Source organism: Nycticebus coucang, chromosome 8, assembly GCF_027406575.1.
Source record: "Nycticebus coucang isolate mNycCou1 chromosome 8, mNycCou1.pri, whole genome shotgun sequence".
Classification (NCBI taxonomy): domain Eukaryota; kingdom Metazoa; phylum Chordata; class Mammalia; order Primates; family Lorisidae; genus Nycticebus; species Nycticebus coucang.
The window spans coordinates 74,477,430-74,492,311 of NC_069787.1; the positions used below are offsets into that span (position 1 = coordinate 74,477,430).

A 14,882-nucleotide genomic window follows, 5' to 3' on the forward strand; every position below is an offset into this window, starting at 1 on the left:
AGAAGCAAAAAGGCACCAAGGCACACTTTGAATTTAACGTCCTACATTTTCTTATTTACTATGATTTTAAAAATCCAGTACAAAAAGTGATGGTGTTAGAAAGACTGGTACATTCAGTCAAAAAATATACCTTGCAATATGCTAGTTGAGTGACCTTACATGAGGTGAAGAATTGAAAATCAGTGATGGTGATCACAGAAAATGAAAACTTGAGGGCCAGGTGTGGTGGCTCACACCTGTAATCACAGCACTTGAGAGGCTGAGGTGGGTGGATCACCTGAGCTCACAGATTTGACACCAGCTTGAGCCAGAGTGAGACCTCATCTCTAAAAATAGCCAGGCATTGTGGCAGGCACATGTAGTCCCAGATACTTGAGAGGTTGAGGCAAGGGGATCTCTTAAGCCCAAGAGTAAAAAGTTGCTGTGAGCTATGATGCCACATCACTCTACCAAAGGTGACCAAGTGAGACTCTATTTCGAAAAAAAAAAAGAAAGAAAGAAAGAAAAAGAAAATAAGAACTTGAGGAAGATAAGGAACAAAGTAAACTGGGCTCAAGTCATAATCCTGCTGTGGGATGAGAATGTGACATCGAGCAGTTTCTTTTTTCTCTCTGGAGTCTTCCTTACCTCAGATATTAAATTAAGGAAATGTTCTAGGTAATCTCTGGGTGTTCATCCAGCCCTACAATTCTCTACCAAGTGCCATGCATGGGTAAGCCTGCTCCATATGAATTTGTAAAGTTTATTTTTTTTATCCTTTGTTTTGGGCAGTTTTTGGCCGGGGCTGGGCTGGGTTTGAACCTGCCACCTCCAGCATATGGGGCTGGCACCCTACTCCTTTGAGCCACAGGTACCACCACTGGATTTGTAAAGTTTAAAGAATTTTTTTTTTTTTATTGTTGGGGATTCATTGAGGGTACAATAAGCCATTTTACACTGATTACATTTGTTAGGTAAAGTCCCTCTTGCAATCATGTCTTGCCCCCAGAAGGTGTGGCACACACCAAGGCCCAACCCCTTTCCATCCTTCCCTCTCTCTGCTTTTCCTTCCCCCCAATGACCTTAATTGTCATTAATTGTCCTCATATCAAAATTGAGTACATAGAATTCATGCTTCTCCATTCTTGTGATGCTTTACTAAGAATAATGTCTTCCATTTCCATCCAGGTTAATATGAAGAATGTAAAGTCTCCATTTTCTTAATAGCTGAAGAGCTGCGCCGAACCTGTGATCAGCACCCTCCCGGACCTCTGGAAGAGCTGCACTGCGACCCTCCCAGACCTCTAGGAGAGCTGCACCCACCCGGACCCCAGTAAAAGCTGGGCTGGGACCGACTACCCCGCTGGCTGGGCCTCCGCACACCCTGACCAGGAACTCCGGGAGCCACACACACCCAAGTCCTCCCTCCTGTACCCTCCCTGCCTCCACAATGCTCGCTCGTCTGTCCAGGGACTCTGGTAGTCCATGCCCTCCAGAGCAATCCATGCCTCTGCATGGAACCCTTCTCCTGGAAAGAGACTGCTGGAGCCTTGGGCCCTCTGTGCCAAAGTCACTGGGCGCCAGGCACTCCCAGAACCATGTGCACCACCCCCTGCCCTGTTGCTGGATCTGGGGGTGTCACACTCCGGAGCTGCTCCCAAAACCAGAACTCCCTGGCTGGGGCAGCCACAGAAGAGCTAAACAGGGTCATTGCCTACAAAGATCCAGCAACAATAGAGGATCCCCTGGGGTCTAATCTAGGAGAGACACCACCCCAACTCTGAGGATGGCCAGAGGCAACGGTGAAAAACAATCAAGAGATGAAATCAAAGGAAAAACTCTGGCAATATGAATAATCAGACTAGATCAACTCCCCTAGGGAAGAATGGGCAGACACAGCACAAGATCCCATGCACAAACAAATAGCTGAGATGTCGGAAATTGAATTCAGAATCTGGATAGAAAAAAGATTGAATTAGAAGTCCAAGCAGTAACCCAAAAGACGTCTCAAGAATTCAACAAATTCAAAGACCAAATGACCAAAGATTTTGACACATTGAAACAAGAAGTTTCAGCCTTCAAAGATCTGAGAAACACAGTAGAATCCCTCAGTAACAGAATGGAGCAAGAAGAAGAAAGGATTTCTGACATTGAACACAAAGCTTTCAAATGCTCCCAAACTGTCAGAGAGGAAGAGAAATGCAGGGCAAAAAGAGATCACTGTCTCGGAGAGAACTGGGATAATTCAAAGAAAACCAATATTCGTCTTATAGGGATCCCCGAAAGTGATGAAGTGGCTTCACAAGGCACAGAGTCTCTTGTACATGAGATTATGAAGGAGAAATTTCCAGACATGCCAAGAGATTCTGAATTTCAGATAGCTGACTCTTTCAGAATTCCAGCATGACTCAACCTGAATAAGACACCCCCCCAGACACATCATAATCAATTGCACTAAAGTTAATATGAAGGAGAAAATTCTGAAAGCAGCCAGATGAAAGAAAACCATTACCTACAAGGGGAAGAATATTAGAATAAATGCAGATCTCTCTGCTGCAACTTTTCAAGCTAGAAGAGCATGGTCATCGACTTTTAATCTCCTAAAATGAAATAACTTTCAACCCAGGAACCTGTACCCAGCTAAACTGAGTTTCTTTTCTGATGGAGAAAATAATACTTTAATGACATTCACATGTTGAAGAAATTTGCCATAACTAAGCCAGCTCTCCAGGATATTGTCAGACCTATCATCCATAAAGACCAGCATAATCCTCCACACAAAAGTAAATCCACCCAGAAAATTTTGATCAAATTCCAACTTACACAGCCGCAAAAGGATTAAAAATGTCCACCGGACTCTCAAAAGGCTTATCAATATTCTCAATTAATATGAATGGTTTAAATTGTCCTCTAAAGAGGCACAAGTTGGCTGACTGGATACAAAAGCTCAAGCCAGATATCTGCTGCATACAAGAATTGCATCTGACATTAAAAAACAAATATAGACTCAAGGTGAAGGGATAGTCATCTATACTCCAGGCAAATGGAAAGCAGAAAAAGCAGGCATTGCAATACTATTCGCAGATGCAATATGCTTTAAACCAACCGAAATAAGGAAGAAAAGGATGGACACTTCATATTTGACAAAGTTAATACTCCCTATGATGAGATTTCAATTATTAATATTTACGCACCCAACCAGAATGCACCTCAATTTATAAAAGAAACTCTAACAGACATGAGCAACTTGATTTCCTCCAATTTCATAGTAGTTGCAGATTTTAACACCCCTTTAGCAGTTTTGGATAGATCCTCCAAAAAGAAGCTAAGCAAAGAAATTTTAGATTTAAACTTAACTATTCAACATCTGGACTTAACAAACATCTACAAAACATTTCTTCCCAACAAAACTGAATACGCATTCTTCTCATCAGCCCATGGAACATACTCCAAAATCGACAACATCCTAGGCCACAAATCTAAACTCAGCAAATTTAAAAAAATAGAAATTATTCCTTGCATCTTCTCAGACCATCATGTAATAAACATTGAACTCAATAACAACAGGAACCTGCATAACTATACAAAAACATGGAAGCTAAACAACCTTATGCTGAAGGATAGATGGATCATAGATGAAATTAAGAAGGAAATCACCAAATTTTTGGAACAAAACAACAATGAAGACACGAATTATCAGAACCTCTGGGATACTGCAAGGGCAGTCCTAAGAGGGAAATTTATAGCACTGCAAGCCTTCCTCCAGAAAACAGAAAGAGATGAAGTTAATAACTTAATGAGACATCTCAAGCAACTGGAGAAGGAAGAACACTCCAACCCCAAACCCAGCAGAAGAAAAGAAATGACCAAAACCAGAGCAGAATTAAATGAAATTGAAAAAAAAGAATTAAAGAACAGATCAATAAATCCAAAAGTTGGTTTTTTGAAAAGATCAATAAAATAGATAAACCTTTAGCCAACCTAACCAGGAAAAAAAGAGTAAAATCTCTAATTTCATCAATCAGAAATGGTAACAATGACATAACAACAGACCCCTCAGAAATTCAAAAAATCCTTAACAAATACTACAAGAAACTCTACTTCTACTCTCAGAAATATGAAAATCTGAAAGAAATCGACAAATACCTGGAAATAGGCCACCCACCAAGACTTAGCCAGAATGAAGTGGAAATGTTGAACAGGCCTATATCAAGTTCTGAAATAGCATCAACTATACAAAATCTCCCTAAAAAGAAAAGCCCAGAACTAGATGGCTTTAAGTCAGAATTCTACCAAACATTTAAAGAAGAACTAGTACCTATATTACTAAACCTCTTCCAAAATATAGAAAAAGAAGGAATATTACCCAACACATTCTACCTAGCAAACATCACCTTGATCCCCAAATCAGGGAAAGACCTAACAAGAAAAGAAAATTATAGACGAATATCACTAATGAATATTGATGCAAAAAATACTCAATAAGATCCTAACAAACAGAATACAACAGCACATCAAAAAAATTACACACTGTTACCAAGTGGGATTTATCCCAGGCTCTCAAGGCTGGTTCAATGTACATAAATCTATAAATGTAATTCAGCACATAAACAAACTAAAAAATAAGGACCATATGATTCTTTCAATTGATGCAGAAAAAGCTTTTGATAATATCCAGCAGCACTTCATGATCAGAACACTTAAGAAAATTGGTATAAAAGGGACATTTCTTAAAGTAGTAGAGGCCATCTACAGCAAACCCACAGCCAATATCGTATTGAATGGAGTTAAATTGAAATCATTTACACTTAGATCGGGAACCAGGCAAGGTTGCCCATTGTCTTAATTGCTCTTTAACATTGTAATGGAAGTTTTAGCCATTGCTATTAGCGAAGAAAAGGCAATCAAGGGTATCCACATAGGATCAGAAGAGATCAAACTTACTCTTCACAGATAATGATAGTATATCTGGAAAACACTACGGATTCTACTACAAAACTTTGAGAAGTGATCAAAGAATTCAGCAATGTCTCAGGCTACAAAATCAACACCCATAAATCTGTACCCTTTATACATACCAGCAATAGCCAAGCTGAAAAAAAACAGTCAAGGACTCTATTCCTTTCACAGTAGTGCCAAAGAAGATGAAATATTTCAGACTTTATGTAACAAAGGACGTGAAAGATCTCTATAAAGAGAACTTTAAAAAAGAAATAGCTGAAGATGGCGGCCAAGTAACAGCTTCCTTGCATTTGGGCATCATGAGTCTGGGGAGATAAGACTCCAGGCATCTCTGACTGGTGGGATCTGCCTATAATCATCCCTTTGAGGATACAGGGAGTCAGGAAGAGACTTCTGGACCCCAAGAGGAGGACAAAAACAGTGGAAAACTGGCAAGTAATCGCATGTGTTCCATCGGTCTAATCTCGCCGACAGCTATAAGCAGCGAGACTGCAAACCAGAAAGGCCTTACCTGTGAACTATTTTGGTGTTTTTGGACTTGGCACTCAGTTGCACTGCTTTGGGGAGAGCTTGAGCTGAAGTGCGGAGAACTTTGGGCATTGTCTGGGACCCCAGACTGAGCTGCTGAGCCAGATGGACAGTGCTAATAGTGTTTGGCTGTGGGCCTCAGGGAGCCCTTGTGATAGAACTACCCCTGCAAGGTCCACCCTAGGGGTTATAGAGAAAGGATTGGGCGGGAAATAGTAACCTAGTGACTGAGCAGCCTAAAGGTGGGGTCTGAGCCGCCTTACAGCCCTAACCCTCAGGGGCAGAGACCAGTTTTGGCATAGTGGGTAAGTGGATAATCACTTCACCAGTGATTCCAGCGACAAGCACTTTCCTGGGAAAGCTTCTGCTTAGCAAGTTTAGAACCTTAAAGTGCCTTTTAAGAGGGTTGAAGAGAGACTCAGTGTGTCTACTCTGTGGGGACTGAGAAATCAGTGGAGGCCTCCAGTTGTATCAGCACTGTAATTAACATCTCATACCCCAGAAGACCACCTGTTGCCCAGACAATATTCAACAAGATATATATACTGCTTTGTTTTTGGTTGTTTTTTGTTTTGTTTTGTTTTTCATTTATTTTAATGTTGTTGTTGTTTTGTTTTTTAATTTCAACCTTTTCCATACAGATTTTTTCTTTTCTTTCTCGTTTTCCACTATAAATACAATTTCCCATTGCTGCCTTTTTCAATAACTAGAACTTCATTTTTGCTAGTGTTTCTACCCCTATTATTTGTTTTTTCACCCAATTTTATCCCATAAAGTTATCTGTTTGCTTGTTTTGGTTTGATTTATGGCATTTTTGTCTTTCCTCTCTACTTGGTGGAGGAGGGGTACTGTGTCTAATCAGGGTAGCAAAGAGTTGCTGACCTCAAGGGAACCACCTAACCGGGCACCCACAGTGGTTGGGTTTTTTTTTTTTTTTTTTTTGGTAGAGACAGAGTCTCACTGTACCGCCCTCGGTAGAGTGCCGTGGCATCACACAGCTCACAGCAACCTCCAACTCCTGGGCTTACGCGATTCTCTTGCCTCAGCCTCCCGAGTAGCTGGGACTACAGGCGCCCGCCACAACGCCCGGCTATTTTTTTGTTGCAGTTTGGCCGGGGCTGGGTCCGAACCCGCCACCCTCGGCATATGGGGCTGGCGCCCTACTCACTGAGCCACAGGCGCCGCCCAGTGGTTGGGGTTTTTTAAGGTTGTGTCAAAATACCTATATTGCTCTGTCTCCCTCCTTCTGTGCCTCTCTTCTTTTTGTCAATATTCCTTTTACCCACGCCCTCTCTTTTCTCTATTTTCTTTTTGTTCTTTCCTTCTTTCTTTCATCCCTTCTTGCTTTTCAACCTTCTCATCCTTCTGGCCCTATACCAAAAAGACTCATCGAAACCTTAGTCCACAGGCACGGGAACTTAAAGAGCAAGAGGAAGTGAAAGGAAAATTAGGGCAAGGAAACAGATAAAAGAAATCACTCATGAGGAAGAATCAGCAGAAAACTCCAGGCAACATGAAGAACCAATGCAGAACAATCATGAGGTACCTACTGCAGAGGATTCCACCAATAAAGAAATGTTAGGAATGACAGAAAGGGAATTTAGAATACACATGATGAAGACAATGAAGGAAATGATGGAAACAATGAAGGAAACTGCTAATAAAGTGGAAAATGACCAAAAGGGAATCCAAAAACAGAATCAAATAAGAGATGAACGATACGAAGAATATAAAAAGGATATAGCAGAGCTGAAGGAACTGAAGCAGACAATTAGGGAACTTAAAGATGCAATGGAAAGTATCAGCAACAGGTCAGACCATGCAGAAGAAAGAATTTCAGAGGTAGAAGACAAACTCCTTGAGATAATTTAGATACTAAAAGTGGCAAAAAAGAAGAGAGAGAAAGCGGAACGTTCACCATCAGAATTATGGGACTTTATGAAGCATTCCAACATATGAGTTATAGGAATCCTAGAAGGCAAAGAAGAATGCCCCAGAGGAATGGAAGCCATACTGGAGAATATTATAAAAGAAAATTTCCCAAATATCACCAAAGATTCTGACACACTGCTTTCAGAGGGATATCAGACCCCAGGTCGCCTCAACTCTAACCTAGCTTCTTAAAGACACATTGTGATGAACCTGTCCAAAGTCAAGACAAAGGAAAAGATCCTGCAAGCTGCCAGAAGTAAGTGCCAGTTGACCTACAGGGGCAAATCCATCAGAGTGACCGCAGACTTCTCTAATGAAACTTTCCAAGCAAGAAGACAATGGTCATCTACCTTTAATCTACTTAAACAGAACAATTTCCAGCCCAGAATTCTGTACCCTGCTAAGCTAAGCTTTAAAATTGATGGAGAAATCAAATCATTTACGGATATACAAACATTGAGGAAATTCGCCACAACAAGACCAGCTCTACAGGAAATACTTCAACCTTTTATACACACTGACCATCACAATGGATCAGCAGCAAAGTAAGAACTCAGAAATTAAAGGACAGAACCTAACCTCCACACTGATGCAAAAGATAAAACTAAACAATGGACTCTCACAAAATAAGATGAATAGGACACTACCACACTTATCAATTATCTCAATAAATGTTAATTGCTTGAATTCCCCACTGAAGAGACACAGATTGGCTGACTGGATTAAAAAACACAGGCCATCCATTTGCTGTCTGCAAGAAACACACCTGGCTTCAAAAGACAAATTAAAGCTCTGAGTCAAGGGTTGGAAAACAATTTCTCAGGCAAATGGAATTCAGAAGAAAAGAGGAGTTGCAATCTTATTTTCAGATACATGTGGATTTAAAGCAACTAAAGTCAAAAAAGACAAAGATGGTCACTTTATATTGGTCAGGGGAAAAATACAACAAGAAGACATTTCAATTCTAAATATTTATGCACCCAATTTAAATGCTCCCAGAGTCTTGAAACAGACCTTACTCAGTCTGAGCAATATGACATCCGATAATACCATAATGACAGGGGACTTTAACACTCCTCTTACAGAGATGGACAGATCCTCTAAACAGAAATTAAACAAAGATATAAGAGATTTAAATGAGACCCTAGAACAACTGTGCTTGATAGACGCATATAGAACACTCCATCCCAAAGATAAATAATACACATTCTTCTCATCACCTCATGGAACATTCTCCAAAATTGATTAGATCCTGGGACACAAAACAAATATCAACAGAATCAAAAGAATTGAAATTTTACCTTGTATCTTCTCAGACCATAAGGCACTAAGGGTGGAACTCAACTCTAACAAAAACGCTCAACCCCACACAAAGACACGGAAATTAAACAATCTTCTGTTGAATAATAGATGGGTGCAGGAAGAAATAAAACAGGAAATCATTAACTTCCTCGAGCATAACAGCAATGAAGACACAAGCTACCATAACCTGTGGGATACTAAAAAATCAGTTTTGAGAGGAAAATTTATCGCCTTAGATGCCTACATTCGAAAAACAGAAAGAGAGCTCATCAACAAACTCACAAGCCATCTTATGGAGTTAGAAAAAGAAGAACAATCTAAGCCTAATGTCAGTAGAAGAAAATAAATCTCCAAAATCAAATCAGAGATCAATGAAATTGAAAACAAAAGAATCATTCATAAAATTAATGAAACAAGGAGTTGGTTTTTTGAAAAAATTAGTAAAATAGATAAACCATTGGCCTATTCAATGCCATTCCTATCAAAATACCAACATCATACTTTTAAGATTTGGAAAAAATTATTCTGCATTCTGTATGGAACCAGAAAAAAACCCATATAGCTAAGGCAGTTCTTAGTAATAAAAATAAAGCTGGGGGCATCAGCATAGCAGATTTTACTACAAAGCCGTAGTGGTCAAGACAGCATGGTACTGGCACAAAAATAGAGACATAGACACTTGGAATCGCATAGAAAACCAAGAAATGAAACTAACATCTTACAAACACCTAATCTTTGATAAACCAAACAAGAACATACCTGGGGGGAAAGACTCACTATTCAATAAATGGTGTTGGGAGAACTGGATATCCACACGTAAAAAACTGAAACTGGACCCACACCTTTCCCCACTCACAAAAGTTGATTCAAGATGGATAAAGGACTTAAATTTAAGGCATGAAACAATAAAAATTCTCGAAGAAAGCATAGGAAAAACACTAGAAGATATTGGCCTGGGGAAAGACTTCATGAAGAAGACTGCCATGGCAATTAACAACAACAACAAAAATAAACAAATGGGACTTCATTAAACTGAAAAGCTTCTGTACAGCCAAGGAGACAACAACCAAAGCAAAGAGACAACCTACACAATGGGAAAGGATATTTGCATATTTTCAATCAGACAAAAGCTTGATAACTAGGATTTATAGAGAATTCAAATTAATCCACATGAAAAAAGCCAACAATCCCATATATCAATGGGCAAGAGACATGAATAGAACCCTCTCTAAAGAAGACAGAGGAATGGCTAACAAACATATGAAAAAATGTTTATCATCCCTATATATTAGAGAAATGCAAATCAAAACCACCCTGAGATACCATCTAACCCCAGTGAAAATGGCCCACATCACAAAATCTCAAAACTGCAGATGCTGGCGTGGATGTGGAGAGAAGGGAACACTTTTATACTGCTGGTGGGACTGCAAACTAGTACAACCTTTCTGGAAGGAAGTATGGAGAAACCTCAAAGCACTCAAGCTAGACCTCCCATTTGATCCTGTAATCCCATTACTGGGCATCTACCCAGAAGGAAAAAAATCCTTTTATCATAAGGGCACTTGAACTAGACTGTTTATTGCAGCTCAATTTACAATTGCCATAACGTGGAAACACCCTAAATGCCCACCAACCCAGGAATGGATTAACAAGCTGTGGTATATGTATACCATGGAATACTATTCAGCTATTAAAAAAAATGGAGACTTTACATCCCTGGTATTAACCTGGATGGAAGTGGAAGACATTATTCTTAGTAAAGCATCACAAGAATGGAGAAGCATGAATCCTATGTACTCAATTTTGATATGAGGCCAATTAATGACAATTAAGGTCATGTGGAGGGAGGAAAAGCAGCGAGAGGAAAGGAGGGGGAGGGGTGGGGCCTTGGTGTGTGTCACACCTCCTGGGGAAAAGACATGATTGCAAGAGGGACTTTACCTAACAATTGCAATCAGTGTAACCTGGCTTATTGTACCCTCAATGAATCCCCAACAATAAAAAAATAAAAAACCTCAAAGAAAAAAAAAAAGGAAAGAAAGTACAAAATTTGCACAGAGAAAAAAAAAAAAACAATGCAGCCAAGGTTAGAAATCACAGGTCCCCGAGATCCCTCCCAGTTCTGTGCTTTCATAAGAGTCTATCCCTACCTGGCCTGTTTTTATTCATAAAGTTTTATGAGAACACACACACACACACACACACACACGCAAAGAAATAGCTGAAGATGTTAACAAATAGAAAAACATACCATGCTCATGGCTGGGAAGAATTGACATTGTTAAAATGTCTATACTACTCAAAGCAATATATAATTTTAATGCAATTCCTATTAAAGCTCCATTGTCATATTTTAAAGATCTTGAAAAAATAATACTTCGTTTTATATAGAATCAGAAAAAACCTTGAATAGCCAAGACATTACTCAGAAATAAAAATAAAGCAGGAGGAATCACGCTACCAGACCTGAGACTATACTAAAAATCGATAGTGATCAAAACAGCATGGTACTGGCACAAAAACAGAGAAGTAGATGCCTGGAACAGAATAGAGAACCAAGAGATGAATCCAGCTACTTACCATTATGTGATCTTTGACAAGCCAATTAAAAACATTCAGTGGGGGAAAAGATTCCCTATTTAACAAATGGTGCTGGGTGAACTGGCTGGCAACCTGTAGAAGATTGAAACTGGACCCACATCTTTCACCATTAACTAAGATAGACTCTCACTGGATAAAAGATTTAAATTTAAGACATGAAACTATAAAAATACTTGAAGAAAGTGCAGGGAAAATTCTTGAAGAATCGGCCTGGGTGAAAATTTTATGAGGAGGACTTCCCAGGCAATTGAAGCAGTATTAAAAATACACTACTGGGACCTGATCAAACTGAAAAGCTTCTGCACAGCCAAGAACATAGTAAGCAAAGCAAGCAGACAGCCCTCAAAATGGGAGAAAATATTTGCAGGTTATACCTCCGATAAAGATTTAATAACAAGAATCCACAGAGAACTCAAATGTATTAGCAAGAAAAGAACACATGATCCCATCTCAGGGTGGGCAAGGGACTTGAAGAGAAAATTCTCTAAAGAAGACAGATGCACAATCTACAGACACATGAAAAAAAGCTCATCATCCTTAACCATCAGAGAAATGCAAATCAAAACTACTTTGAGATATCACCTAACTCCAGTAAGAGTAGCCCATATAACAAAATCCCAAAACCAGAGATGTTGGTGTGGATGTGGAGAAAAGGACACACTTCTACACTGCTGGTGGGAATGCACACTAATACGTTCCTTTTGGATGGGTGTTTGAAGAATACTTAGAGATCTAAAAATAGACCTACCATTCGATCCTATAATTCCTTTACTAGATATATATCCAGAAGACCAAAAATCACAGTGTAACAAAGACATCTGTACCAGAATGTTTATTGCAGCCCAATTTATAATTGCTAGGTCATGGAAGAAGCCCAAGTGCCCATCAACCCATGAATGGACTAGCAAATTGTTACATATATACCATGGAATATTATGTAGCCTTAAAGAAAGATGGAGACTTTACCTCTTTCATGCTTACATGGATGGAGCTGGAACATATTCTTCTTAGCAAAGTATCTCAAGAATGGAAGAAAATGTATCCAATGTACTCAGCCCTACTATGAAGCTAATTTATAGCTTTCATATGAAGGCTATAACCCAACTATAGCACAAGAATATGGGGAATGGGCCAAGGAAGGGCAGAGGAGGGTGGAAGTCAGGGTGGAAGGATGGTAATGGGTGGGGCCACACCTACGGTGCATCTTAGAATGGGTATAGGCGAAACCTACTTAATGCAGAATACAAATGTCTACATACAATAACTAAGAAAATGTCATGAAGGCTACATTGAACAGTGTGACGAGAATATTTCAGATTGTAAATGAAACCAGCACATTGTACCCCTTGATTGCACAAATGTACACAGCTATGATTGAACAATAAAAAATTAATTAAAAGAAAACTAAAGTATTTAGAATTGAAAAAAAAAAGAATTTCAAAGTACACGTGCAAATCCTTTCATAAAAATGTAAATCTGTGCACTTCTTCCTACAGTTGCTACCTTTTCAGAACAGAGTGCTTCCATTTTGATTTCCCAAGTAATGGCTATTTATAGATCAAGAAATAAAACTAGTAAAAAAGCAGATAGTGGATGGTGCCTGTGGCTCAAAGGAGTAGGGCACCGGCCCCATATACCAGAGGTGGTGGGTTCAAAACCCGGCCCCAGCCAAAAACTACAAAAAAAAAAAAAGCAGCTGGTTTGTCTGTCCTTTTCCTTCCTAGTACTCATCTTCCTTTAACTGCAGTGAAAGTCCTATTTGCTTAGGCCCTCAGCAGTTCTCAACTTATGGGTCACGACCCACAATAACTGTATTAAAGGGCTGTGGCATTAGGAAGGTTGAGAACCACTGGCTTAAGAAGATCAGCTCTAAGTATCCCAAACTGCCTCTTGAGTCAAGGTCAGTTAAAGGGCAGAGGACAAGGTAAACAATTCAAAACTCCTGAAACTTATTTTTCATTTGTTGTATCAGCCTGTTTTCTTGCCAGTGTGCTTCTATACAATCTGATTCCGATTACCAGTTAATGAGGGAATTTCGAGGTTTGGTTTTTGCTCCTCAATCTTGCTCCTGACTGTCCAATCCACTAGTGGAGAGCATTCCATTTCATGCTCCTGAAATTGTATCTGCTTCTATCTGCAAATTGAGTGGCAGTTCTCTAGCCCCCAAGAATTATTCATTCTCCCCAGTATGTTGACTCCCACTTGTTATTTACTATCCATATAAATAAAAAGATTCAAAGAGAAATTACATGTAACACAGATTATAAACTTGAAACCAGAATAAATAACAAACATATAGCTGAGGATAGCTGTTCACATTTTTCCTAAGGCTCTAATACAGAACCAAGTAAGTAAGAACTTAATGTTTTCCCCTGTAATTTCAACAGTAGATGGCACTAAATAATATTTTTTTTTTTTTCTAAAACTTGTACATCCTGTGGTATTATTCCCCCTATGGTATTTTTCCCCTGATGGTATTTGTTGAATCCCTACCTCTTGGTCCTGGAGTCACAAACCCCTTTTCCCCTTACATGAAATTAACATGGGTAAATTTTAATACATTGTGTGAGCAGGGGTTTGTTCTTGTACTTTGTAAAGTTAATGAATCCAAGCGCTATGCTTCAGGCAAAGCTAATAATACTTCCTAGAATTTTAGATTGTATCTACTGCCTACTTACCACTGTGTTGTAAACATAGCATTTACCCTAACCTGCCGTGGAAATCACACAAAGTTCTTAGCAACACTGGATTTACAGGAGGCAGAGCTGCAGTGGGGATTATCAGCAGGTTGAACGGGACAGTTGGGAAGTGTACCAAGCCCTGCTCTGCTTCTCACTCCTTCCCCAGGAATGCCTTTGTCATGACCCTGTGGGCTGTGGCAAATGCAATTTCTGTCACCAGAAGAGAAAGAAAGCAAGGAAAAGAGTGAGGAAAAAGAGATAGATAGATAGATTTTTAAACGCTTTTTATGAACCAGGCTCTGCACTAGATACCAGAAACACAAAGGTAAATTCGGACACATTTGTGACCTTGAAACTTCCTGAGTCTAATGGTGAAATTGTTATACGTGTTATTGACAATGCCAAGAGGATGGTGACTTCATTTTGTTCTCCCAACCACATGGAGGGGTAAAACCACATATTAAACAACTGTTAAGAACATGAATTGAAAGTTCAAACTTACATGAGGCCTCAATCCCAGCTCTGTCACTGGCTTACGTGTGTGCCTTCTACAGTTACCACAATTACCAAATCCCTCCTGTGTTTCAGTATCTTTATCTAGAAAATGGGGTGGGGTGGAGAGGAATGTAGCAATAGCACTGACATCAGGGGGGATTATGTAAGAACTAAACAAAGTCATACATGCAAATGTTTACATAGGGCTTGGAACATAGTTATCACTCAAAAAAAATGATTAGTTCTTTTTGTTATCTTTTGTATTTCACAGATGAGAAAGCAGGCCCAGGGGTCAAGGATAGGACTTGAGCTCACATCTGATTTTGAGCCCAGTGCTCCTTCCTGTGCACAGAGATGGAGCCACTCAAGTGACTCAGCCAAGTTCTATGCCAGAAAGATGTA

General features: G+C 39.5%; 1 long non-coding RNA gene across 1 annotated transcript in view; it reads right to left on the reverse strand.

Moving 5' to 3' along the window:
* Positions 1–14,544, reverse strand: part of LOC128592240 (uncharacterized) — a 150,601-nt gene extending 136,057 nt beyond the window's left edge. Inside the window, exon 1 of the long non-coding RNA XR_008381812.1 lies at positions 14,488–14,544. This is a non-coding gene — a long non-coding RNA (uncharacterized LOC128592240). The remainder of the gene's footprint in view (positions 1–14,487) is intronic.
* Positions 14,545–14,882: the final 338 nt, after the last annotated feature.